We start from the raw sequence: 12,749 nt of genomic DNA, 5'->3' as shown, positions 1-12,749 counted from the left end.
ATATATATATATATATATATATATATATATATTTGTATCCTATCCTACTAAAGGGCATTTGTATGTGTGTTTGTTTGTGTGTGCGACCTTCTTAGTTTAGCACCGGAATGTAACAATCACTAGTGGAAAATCCCGATTCGTTAGTACATGTCTCGAGGTGATCAGCTGTATACTTTTTATATTGTTATATATCGCATATATATATATATATACATACGAAATACACATACATATATATACGAAATACATATTAATAATATATTTTTGTATTTACGAGATTGATTTGTTTTTTTTTTTCATAAAATGGATTATTTATGTTAAGACTCAGGTTTCATTTCCTCCTTTTTATTTGTAAAAATAAATTTTTTTCACATTTTTCTTACTATTTATAAATTCTCTTTTTTTTTCTAATGCTCTATTGTTAGTCAGTCTGGTTCCATTCTTCAAAGACTCACCATGCGTTTATTACGAATGTATAATTAATTAATACAATAATGTTATATATATATATATATATATATGAGTTACAAGTTCAAAGATCATATCGGCCTCAGTGGCACGAATGGAAGCGTCTCGGCCTTTCATCCGGAGGTCCCGGGTTCGAATCCCAGGCATGGCATTTTTCACACACGCTACGAATCATTCATTTCATCCTCTGAAGCAATATCTAACGGTGGTGCTGGAGGTTAAACAAGAAAAAAGTTCAAAGATTATACTAAAAATAATTTATATTATATACAGAATAAAGACTTCCATTTATTTTAACGAAACAGCAAATTATAAAATATATTTAGAAATATTAAATCTAACCGAGTTATTGAATATTATTCGACTTTTTGGTCATCAGAAACCACTGATATTTTGTCAAAAGGTTAGTTTCGTATTACGATAATTTGTTTCGTAATTTGAATAAAATACATATATAATAAATTAATTAATTTATATTTAAGTTTCCAGCTCTCATACTGAGTGAATTTGCATATGGATATTATGAATCTTGATGAAAACGTTGAGATTGAACGATCTTTAAAAGACATTGTTAGAGATGTGCTGAAGGAAGTGACTCTTTTGCAAATGAAAGATATCAATCAATTAAACAGTTTCAGTGGATACATGAATGACGTGTTGCTTTACAGTTTTTTGAGCGCATTAAGTTGATAAAATTGCTTGTGATTTCTCCACAGGTAACTGAAGATAATTCGCTTAGTGATTTGAAGATGTAGCAATTTGTTTGTGATTTGTTGGAAATTGGAAATGGAACAATTAATGATGAACATGATCGTTTTACTCTTAGAAATGAGTGCATTATTGAAGGAAATTAGCATGAAGAAATATTTGGAAAAATAATGAGAATTAAAGATTATAAAGAGATGGGAGATAGAGCAATTTTGTCAGCTTATAAACTGGAAGTAAATGAGCATATGAGAAACTATTGGCAATCACGGATGAAGAAAAAAAAGTTTATTCGAATATAGATTGTGGTGTCGAAAAAGAAAATGTGATTGTGCAAGTTTTAAATAAGCATATTCCAACTGATTTGCCTCCTCATGTTTTGAAGTTTTAGAAGAATTCGATTGTCATATGTTTAAGAAATTTGAGCATAGAAGATGCAACGGAACAAGAGACTTATTGTTACAACAATGGAGAATGTTTAAAAGTGCAAAACTTTGACTTGAGATAAGCAAGGATAAACAGTTTATATTCGAAGAATGACTGATGAGACTACACAAGAGTTTTCATTAAAGAGACTTCAGTTTCCTGTGCGAATAGCTTTTTCTATAACGATTAATAAGTGTCAAGGGCAAACTTTTGAATTGATTGGTATTGATTTGAAAAAAAAGGTTTTTGGGCAAGGACAATTGTATGTTGCGTTATCAAGAGTAAAACGTGGAGTGGAGTTAAGTGAAATTGTCTCCAGAGCATAGAGATAAAAGAGTGAAAAATGTTTTTAGAGAAATTTTGGATGGTATAGATTGATAAGTGGAACAGTTATTTTTGTTTATTGAAGATAAGAGTTTAAAAGTGCAAGCAGATATTCTCTTTTGAGGTTATTTTGGTTTTAGAAAGCGCGATGATGCTAACCTACCCTAAAACCTATTTCTTACTGAGGAAGATGGCTTAACTGAACAATGACGAACCCTTTTTTCGCTTTTCCATGATCAATTTTCATTCAAAAAAAAAAAAAGTTTTTAGACAAGAGGTATTCAGTTTTGGACATCTAATAATAGTATTCAGAGACGCTGCTCCCCAGGGTAACCCGGCCGGAGGGCTTAGCTGCGGAGACGTGCCGTAGGCACGCCCTGCAGCAACTCTATATATATTTGTTTACGATGTAAATTGGTTTTATTGATTTTTTTTCTTTTTTTGTAGTTATTTACCTTTTGTTTAATCTCTGTAATTATAATCATTTTATGAAGTACAAATGAATGAACTGAACTGTTATCAAGGGTTAATAATTTTTGTTACATCAATGGTATCACAAATAAAATAAATAATTTCAGTACAGTATTTGTACTTTACAGCTTTAATGAAAACAAAATAATTATTTATTAAAAGCTTTAAGCGTTTAAACTGATGAGATAATTTTAATATCATTCCAAATTAGTTCTTTTGTAAATTAATGGGAAATTACGAGCAAAGTAATTTTATACATTTATACAAATAATTATCCAATTATAAAATGGCCGAATTTTATTGAGTTCTTCCGATAATCTATATTAACTAAATGGATTAATTGTTACACATTATGAAAAAAAAAAACAAGAGTTGCGAGTGAAATTTATTGTGTTAAATTTTTGACCCCCTGAAATATTTTATCAAAATTAACCTCCAAAAAAGTAAAGCACAAATACTGTTTCCACCTGAAGGGAATGAAAATTTCTCCTTTCAAAATTTCAGAAATACCAAGTTTGATAGAAATCTTACTGTAGATTTTACGGACACTAAATTTTATTATTAATTTTTTGTATAATTTTATGAGTAATCTTTTACGTAATATAAATCTAAATTTAAATTCTTTTATGAGTAAATTTTACAGAAAATGAACTCCTGTAAACTTTTACAATATCTTTGTTGACAGTCCCAACACTTGCCTTACTATGAAAAAACATTTTAAGCCTGGCCGGCGTAGATAAAATGCTCCACGATACTGTTCTTTGGCCACCGTTCTGTTGTTGGGTTCTAATAATAGTACATCATCCTTGCGCAGGGGCCATGCTAATCTTCTCTGTATCGTTCCAATTTTAGTATATGTACTGCCGAAGCAAGTACATATACTAAATATCATCATCGAGTCGAGTATGGATACTCAGCCTGAGTGGACGTGTATTTCTTGCTCTGCGTTTTATGCGTTTTTGGTTTGGTTTTTTGCGGCTTTTTTATTGGACAAGTAGTGAATCATTTCGAGGTAAGGATAACGGACAATTGTGTAAGATTTTGTGAATTTTGGTGACCGGACTGTGCTGTAATTACGTTTTTAATTACTGTCGTAACGTTTTTCTCCATAAGGGCCAATGTTATATTGGCTGTTGAGGTTGGAAAATAAGTTAAGACAATAGACAAGTAATCTTATCTATAATTACTTTATATTATTAATAACAATAGCTTACAGTGATAAGCTACTGTGGCTTGAACAGAGTTAAATTTATTTCTTTTGTTTGCGTTATCTCTTGATAAGAGACCTATAAATATAATATTAAGCTTTTTTATTATATTAAGACTGTGCGTGTAAGACTATACACAAGTAAGTATACTTGTGTATAGTAGTGAGTAAACTATTTACATTTAACTGCATTTGTGTGTGTGTTATTAACATGCAGTGTGTTAGTATATAAATATTTAATTTATAAGTTACTGGAATAGAAGTCAAGTTTAATCTTGTTATATATAGACCTAGTTTTATTGAAATTGCTTCTAGTAAGTGACCCCCTGACCCCCGTATTGGACCCCCACCGATTATAGTGAGTGGGGTATCAAGTTAATTGGGATTGAGTTGAGAGTTAGATTTTATAACATTTTATAATTTTATCTGCTCTTGCTGAATTGTAAGATGGCTGACAGATGTTTTAAACCTAAAAAAACACTGGCTCGTTCCCCTGTTAGAATGGAAGTATCGCAGCAGGAACAGTCTGTGAGCCAATTGGAGAGCGTGTCTCCGCAGACTACACCTAGTGTACGGACAGTCCCACTTCCACAAAGAGACAAGAGAAGGGAGGCCCCTGGCGATAAGCCTCAAAAACGTAAACTAGAGGAGATTGAAGCTAGCACAGATAGTGATTCTATCGAGGGCACAGACTTTGATCAGTTGATGAAAGAAGTTGGAAATTTAGTGAAATTAGTGCATGAAAGCACTAATACTAAGAAAGAAATTAAAGAATGCGCTTTTAAGATTCTTGAATTAGCTAAAGACTTAGGAACCTCGGTGAGGGCTCTTTATGAGCTCTCACATCCGAAGCAATGTAATGAGATTCCGACTCAGACTGAATTGCCACACCAAAGTCAAGTAGTGGACATTATGGCGGATATAACATCGGACGATGATCTGATACGCCTCCTACATAGGAAATGGCCTATTGATTTATTGCAGCGTCTTGTACAACTAGAGGAATATCCACAGAAGGGTGACACGTGTCATTTTCATGACATTGTGGAAAATAAAAGCGTTCAAGAATCTAGGAGGTACCAAGCGAAACCAGGTGAAATAAAGCAAGATATCTCTACTATAATGTGTAGTGATGCTTCTAAGATTCAATTTACGCGATATACAATAGTTTATGACTCATCGGAGCATGAGGAGCCATTACTCAAGACGATATTAGCTGCCTTGAAAAGAGTTGTAAGTAGTTCTGCAGTGCCGACTTTCGTTCTTCCTGGAGGCAAATTCGGGACAAGCTTACGCAAGATTATATTGTACTTGCTTCGTCAACAGGAGGAAAACATTAAGATTTATGTCCGACCAGGAGAAGGACGTCAAGAAGTAAAACAGGTCTTAAGAACTACACCCGCGGTAACTGATAGCGGTACTGTTATTGTTAAAGCGCAGGGAAGATCCTACGCGGATTTATTACGGACTGTCAAGTCTTCGGTGTCACAAGAAGAAGTGGGTGATATTTTGTCACTAAAGAAAGGTGTAAATGATGATTTATATATTCGGGTCCAAGGTTCAAAGAAAGCTGCCGAGCTGAAAACGTTATTGAAAACCAAGGCGGCTGATCTTAAAATTGATCTCAGGTCACGTGAAAGCAGGCGGACGGTGGTACATGTTAAGGGCATAGCCATGGATACAACAGAAGAAGAAATAACCACTGCGTTATCGCGAGTACTCGGTGAGGACGAAGACTTTAAATTATCGTCAATAAGACAAGCTTACGGTGAAACTAAAAACGTCACCGTAATCACGAACTTCCGGGCCGCAAAAAAATTAACGGAAAGACGGGTTCGCATCGGCTGGGTTCATTGTGGAGCGTACATAAGAGAACCGGAAGAAAGATGTTTTAGATGTTGGTCTTTCGGCCACGTCTCTGCGACCTGCAAGGGTGTGGACCGTTCGCAACTGTGCTACGGGTGTGGAAAAGTGGGTCATCACAGAGCACAATGTAAAGACCTGACAACGTGCATGCTATGTGGTAAGGAGGGCCACAGGACCGGTCGGTGTTCTGTTGCAAAATAAGATTTCTACAAATCAATTGCAATAGGAGCCGACAGTCATTGGCTTTATCGTGGGACACCGCTTTGACGGAGCGCTCAGACATCATTTTTGTGTCGGAACCTCCTTATGATCTCACTTCTGGAACAGGATGGCTAGTGGATGCGACAACGACAGCAGCTATTGGTTTTCCGGTGTCTGGGATCCCTACAATTAGCAGTGGCAGCAGTGACGGTTTTATATGGGCCGACCTCGGTGAAATCGTAGTATTTTCTTGCTACAATTCTCCAAATGCGGGAATAGATAATTTTGTAGTATTCCTAGAAAATCTTGCAGGAGAGGTTATGAGGCATAGAGGTCGTAAAGTCTTAATCGCTGGAGACTTTAACGCCAAAAGTCCCGAATTTGCGGGAACTGTAAACAGTCTAAGAGGGCGTCACCTGAGTGAGTATGTTAATACACTAGGGCTGACTTGTATAAACGGTGAAGATATGACGTTCCGTAGACGAATGTCGTGTTCGGCAATAGATTTAGCCTTTACAAGGAGTACTGATATTAACGACTTTTTTGATTGGAGGATTATTAATAAAGAGAGTTTATCGGACCATCTATTTATAACATTTGAGTCCCGATCCAGGGAAATTCGTGTAATGTCGGGAAGGCTGATCGTCTCCAAAAAAGGATGCTTACGGTTTAGGGACAGAATAATCCTAAGACTTGCTGGCGATATGTCCCCCGAAGACTTTGTGGAACAAATTCAAGAGGAATGCGGAAAAGCGGGGGTCTTAGTTTATCCCCGGAGGCAGCAACATGCTTACTGGTGGTCGCCTGATTTGGAACAACTACGGAAGGCAGCATGGAAAGCAAGAAGAGGCTACCAAAGATCGGGTAGGCAGAATGCTAGATTAAGGGATGCTGCGCGTGAGGTATACGTGGAAGCAAGGAATGCATATAATGCATCAATTAAAAGGGCTAAAGCCAGTTACTGGAAGCGACTGTGTCAAGATATAGATGCTGATCCATGGGGCAGGGGTTTTAAAATTGTTACCAACAAGTTAGGGAAGAGATTACCTGCCTTAACAGACGATAAGATCCATCGTGTTGTTAAGGAATTATTTCCTCAGCAAGCGGATCCTGTTCGGGAAGAGATTGTGGATAATAGCTTTGAACTTCTTGACGCTAGTGAGCTATTAATGGCGGTGAAAAGACTGAAGCTACATAAGGGACTCGGGCCAGATGGCATTCCAGCCGAATAATCAGAATATTAGCAGAGAGGATGCCTGCAGAGCTTCTTAATATCATGAATAAGATCCTGAGAGATGGTTGTATTCCAATGCAATGGAAAGAGTCCAGGTTGGCCCTTATCAAGAAACCGGGGACCGATGACTTACAAGTAGCATATAGACCTATATGCATGATTAATAACATCTGCAAACTCCTAGAGAGATTGTTGGAATTGCGGCTGAAAAATGCGATTGAAGAACATGGTGGCCTTTCTAACGCACAATTTGGTTTCCGTAAGGGGCGTTCTACGGTGGGTGCTGTTAAGACAGTTATGCGTCTAGTGGACGAAGCGGCATCGGGTACTTGGCGCACCAGGAAGATACCAATTGTGATATTGCTTGATGTGAGCAATGCTTTTAATTCGCTGAAATGGCATGCGATCCTACAAGCGTTGAGAGATAAGGATATTCCTGGATACCTAAGAAGAATTATCCAGAATTACCTGCAGGATAGGTTTGATGTTTGTCACCAGGGTAGATCCTGCTTCCGCTTCAAAGTGACGTGTGGAGTGCCTCAAGGCTCTGTCTTGGGGCCGCTCCTTTGGAATCTGGTCTATGACGGAATTCTCGGGCTGAGTTATCCTCTGGGTGTTTTCCCAGTGGCTTTTGCTGACGACCTGGCCTTGGTTGTTACTGGAAAAACTGAAGTAGAGGTATCGGAGAAGGCAAACGCAGCGATACGAATAGCAGAAGTCTGGATGTCTACTAAAGGCTTAAAACTTTCGCATGGTAAAAAAAATACGTAGTCATGACAGGTCGTAGGAGAATATCTGACATCCTAATTCGAGTAGGGGGTAATCTTGTCCAGCAACAGACTTCAGCCAAATATTTAGGGATCTGGCTTGACAAGAGGAGGAGTTTTACGGCACACGTGAATGAAATACGTAAACGAGCTGAATGCACGGTCAAAAATCTTAGCAGATTACTCGGTAATATGACAGGATCCAGAACTGCGAAGCGTAAGATTTACGCTCACGTAGTTAGTTCCATCTTACTTTACGGTATACAAGTCTGGGAAAGAGCTCTGCGTGCCGACAAGAACAGAAGAGCCCTTGGAGGAATTGAACGGCGCATGGGCTTAAGAGTGATATGCGCATATTCTTCAGTCTCCACCGAGGCAGTACTCGTAATTGCAGGAGTTCCTCCGCTTAAACAACTGGCGGAGATGCGAGTGAGTATAGCATGTGGACAACCTTCCAAAGAAGCATATGAAGAGATGCTGCGTAATTGGCAACATCGTTGGGATGTAGCCAACACGGGACGATGGACACATCGTTTGATACCTTTGATCCGACCATGGATAGAAAGGAAGTTCGGGGACATAAATTACTGGATAACGCAATTTTTTACAGGGCATGGGTCGTTCAGGTCCTATTTATGTGCGAGACTAAGGGTAGATAACAACAACTGTCCTTACTGTGGAGCTTATGATTCCCCTGAACATGTAGTATTTGAATGTAACCGTTGGACTGAAAGCAGGCAATCCTGTGTAAGACGTATAGGGCCATTATCTACGGAGAATGTGGTGGATAAAATGCTACTTAACGAGGATAACTTTAATGTGATCTCGTCGTTTATAACCGCAGTTATAAAGAAGAAAGATGAGGTAGCTCGTCAAGAAGAAACCGCTCGCTGATGACGGCTTGTCGTAGGTGGAATTTCCACCTACGAAATAAAAGAGCTAACCGGTGAACTGACCTGCCGCGTGCCGGACATACAGCCGGCGGGCGGGGAGGCGAGCTAGAGTAAAGGACACTCCTCTGGCGCGAGTCAAACTTGATTGTAGATCCGTTCCAGAGGAGTAGGTGGAATAAAAAAAAAAAAAAAAAAAAAAAAAAAAAAAATAGTACATGGCTAGATCCTTCAGGAATCTAAAAAATTATTCTCACAGGCAATACACCAAAAGTCTACGAGGAGACTTGCCAGAAAAGTCCAGGTTAGACAATGAAAAATGCAGCTGCCTAGGGTCACTATTCAACAAAGTTGCACCGGCTATCGGAGACATTATTCGAATTTAACAAATCATTCCTCTTTCAAAAAAGACATAACTTTAGAACATATAAGAAACAAATACGCGGCTAATTATATAGCTTTTAAATTTAATTGTAGAGAATGTTATAAAATACTAATAAAACTTTAACCTATGGAGAATTTTACGGATTTAAATTCTATCTTAGTACTTTAGTTTTTATATTATTTACTAGTTTTTATTGTTAGTTCTAATTTCATCTTGCGCAAGTTAATGTAAACATAACTTAATAAGTTGTGGTTAAAAAATTAAACGTTATATCACGTTGAATAACATTTTATGTTACAACTTATACCAAAGAATATTGAAAAAGTATTAAATTATAACCTTTATAGTACAATAAAAAATTATTTTATTTAATTTTATATGAAAGAATGAAATTAATAATTAGGTTAAAACCTTGTTTTCTTAAAAATAATTATAAATTAAAATTATGAGAATTGAAATTTAACAGTGTTCAAGTTCAAGGACCTTTCTTTGTTTATCAATCAACAGGCGTAGACAATTTTAAGTGGCCGCTTAATTAATATTGCTTGATGATAAAATAACATTCTTATTCGAAAATTTAATTACCAGTGTATACATAGGCTTTGGAAAGTTATTAATCAAATGCAGAATGTGCATTTATAGTGAATGAAGATTAATATTAAATAATTTTAAAATCTTCTTCTCTTAGTAAATAATATTTGCTTTCAATTGTTCTTGAAATTTCTCCGTTTGTTTAAAATTTCACAGTTATCATAAAATTAAATTAAACAAAAGTTATTGATAAATTTTGTTTTTACGTTTATTAATATTTTTATTACATTTTATTTTTAATTATCAAAATTCATTTGTAGTAGAACTGAATTTTTTGTAACCCTGATATTCTCTGCGATGTATTATGTAGTAAAATCACGGTAATAACAATGCATTAAACGTACTAAAACGTTAAAAAAATAAAAAGGCCACAATATGTAGATTATAGTCAGTGTTTCCAAAAGTATGCTTCTATTGCTACGTCAGTTTTATCAGCAGATTATAACCACTTAAAAGAATATGATGAAAAAATATAAGTTTAATTTCCATTAAAAGATAAATAAAATTTCTATTTCTATTTTTAATAAATTTTCTATTTTTCCTTCGTAATTTTTTACCAGGAAAAAATTACGAAGGGATACATCAATAAATTGGCAGTTACTTAACAATTAAATACAGAAATAATACTTGAACAATGTAGATGTTACAGTAGCGTGCAAATTAATCGAACACAGGGAATTTTTTGTTTATTTCTATGTTGTGAATATACTGCTTGACCACCATTCTTTATGTTATCTGTGTAATGCAAGATCTTTTCTGTAGTTATTTAATAATTTTCACGTTATAATTAGGGTATTTTGAAAGGGTATTTGATTTTATTTTTACAAAATCATACTTTCGTACTTTTTGTACCGTTTATCTTGAATGTTAATAATGGACATAACTCAAAGAAGGCGTTCGAAAATTGTTTCTCTTTCTAATAATAGCAGTATGATACAAGAACAAATAGCTTCTGAGTTTGGTGACTAGATACAGGGGTGACTATTTTAAAATAATTTAAGAAACGGGGTTCTTTTTCAACTCAAAGGAAGGGCAAATGTGGCCATAAAAGAAAAACTACTCCAACACAGGATTATTTATCGGTGAGAAAGAGTAAACTTGATCGAACATTTTCTGCTGTGGATTTAAATCGAAAATTAGCAGCCGGTAGAACATATTTACACGTGACGTCTTGCATCTGGTCGAAAAATTGGTCGATCAGCTAAAAATCAGCTTTTAAAACCAGCAATGTGCAAAAAGAGGTTCTTTTTGCCCAAAGCACATATTAACTGGACCAAAGAAGACTGGAAAAATATTATGTTTTCCGACGAGTCATATTTTTTGTTCAGGAGCAAAGAGTTCCATACGTTAGAAAAGCATTAGATGAAAATACATCACCGGCTCATATCCAGCAATCAGGCAAACATATTCAGAAAAAATCATTTGGAGTTGTTTCACATTTTAAAGTTCTTGTTCGTTACTTCCGGTAGTCGGTGTGTTAAAAAATTATCATTTATCAAGATTTTGAAGAAAGTTTTTGTGACACAACTTCAAAACAAATTGCCACAACGCAAGGGAGTGTTCCAACAAGATTTGGTCCCATGCCATACTACCAAAAAAGTGAAAAACGTTTTCGAACAAGTGCTTCCGTGGCCAGGTAACTCTCTAGAATTAAACCCAATTGAAAATCTTTTGGCATAGTCAAAAACTCTCAAAAATGAAAGTTTTGTGCCACAAAAATTGAACTCATTGAATCTGTATGACTTCATAATGAAGACATCAAAAAAAATATGTAGTACACTTGTTGAATTGATGAAAGATCGATTACGTGAAGTAATTAAGAATAATGGAGGATATATTAATTATTAGATTTTAACAAACTGTATAAGTTTTTTTTTTTCTAAATACAGTTACTTTTTATTAAATAGCATCTGTGTTTGGATTAATTTGCACGCTACTGTAAATTTTAGTTCAACATTTATAAACGTTGAATTCTTACTTGAAATCCAATTTGTCTCTTGGATGACATTACATTCTTAACCCTAACGAAAAGTAAACCGAGAAATTCTCTTTCTATTTTCAACATTACCCTTTCGCTTTCTTGAATGCTCTTTTTCTAGAATAACCACAATTTGAGATATTCTGCTACAGTTATAACAAATAAAATGATTATTCTAGGGTGGGCACACAGAAGTATAACTAGCCGACTGAGGGTTAATGATAATCATTGGCTACATCCTGTTATCATATTCGTGAAATTTAACTTCAAACAGATCGAATCTGAGTCCTCCATACAATGCCAGTCCTATTGATTAAATGTTACAAATCACACTTGAAAAGATCATCAAGTAGGATATAAAGAAGCAAACATTTTCTTCTTAAATAAATCATCAAAATATCTAATCATTGCGTTTCGAAAAACACGAATAATAACGTTGGTGAGTTTCTCAAAAAGGTGACAATTTACCCAAACTGATTTCTTTGAACTCTTAAGAAATTAATTCCAGCTAAACAGAAGAAACGGAAGAAATTTAATACAGGAAATTTTGTTGAGCAATAAAATTTGTAAAAATATTTAGAAAAGATAAAATATAAAATGTTTGTTGAATGAGTCGAATAAAGATTTACACATTTTTGAAGACTATTAAAATGTTGCAAAAAATAAGAATTTTTTTCAGCACTATTAAAAGAGAAAGGAATCACTTTTTTGTAAGTAGATCTACGAAAATAAAGAGTTCTTATAAGTCCAGCTCACACAGAGAAAGTTATTATGTTGTGCTTAGGTTATCGAGTTTTGTTTCACAATCATTTCTACGTTAAGCTATCCACTTCCATCATAATTCAGTGTTGATTTTGTTTTTCTCTAAGGAAGTTTAGTTGTTTACTTATCGTCTTTTCTAAAATGTCCTTTGCTCTGAAAACAAACGTGTTCATTCAGACTTCATTCTGTCTGTAATCCAGTGATTGTATTACCTACTTACTGTCTGACTATACCAACTAAAGATCGTATTGTTTCATAAAAATGAATAAAATTGAATATTTATAAAAATAATAATGCCAAAATAAAATTAATAAACACATACAGCTACGATCATGTACAATTTTTAAATGTCAAACAGGTCCTCTAACTGTACACAGAAATTTTTAAGTCAACATAGAAGCAGCAAACCAATGTATTATTTGAAAATTTATAATGCTGTTATCCCTGATCTTAATTTTATAATAAAAAATATAA

General features: G+C 35.0%; 1 non-coding gene across 1 annotated transcript; it reads right to left on the bottom strand.

The window, feature by feature from the left end:
- Positions 1–3,163: 3,163 nt before the first annotated feature.
- Positions 3,164–3,270, bottom strand: LOC142322541 (U6 spliceosomal RNA). Its single transcript, XR_012755929.1, has one exon. It is a non-coding gene; the product is annotated as a U6 spliceosomal RNA (small nuclear RNA).
- Positions 3,271–12,749: the final 9,479 nt, after the last annotated feature.

This window comes from Lycorma delicatula, chromosome 3, assembly GCF_047948215.1.
Source record: "Lycorma delicatula isolate Av1 chromosome 3, ASM4794821v1, whole genome shotgun sequence".
In the NCBI taxonomy this organism is placed as follows: domain Eukaryota; kingdom Metazoa; phylum Arthropoda; class Insecta; order Hemiptera; family Fulgoridae; genus Lycorma; species Lycorma delicatula.
The sequence above is the reverse complement of the archived record's forward strand: the minus strand, read 5'-3'. Positions and strand labels throughout refer to the sequence as shown.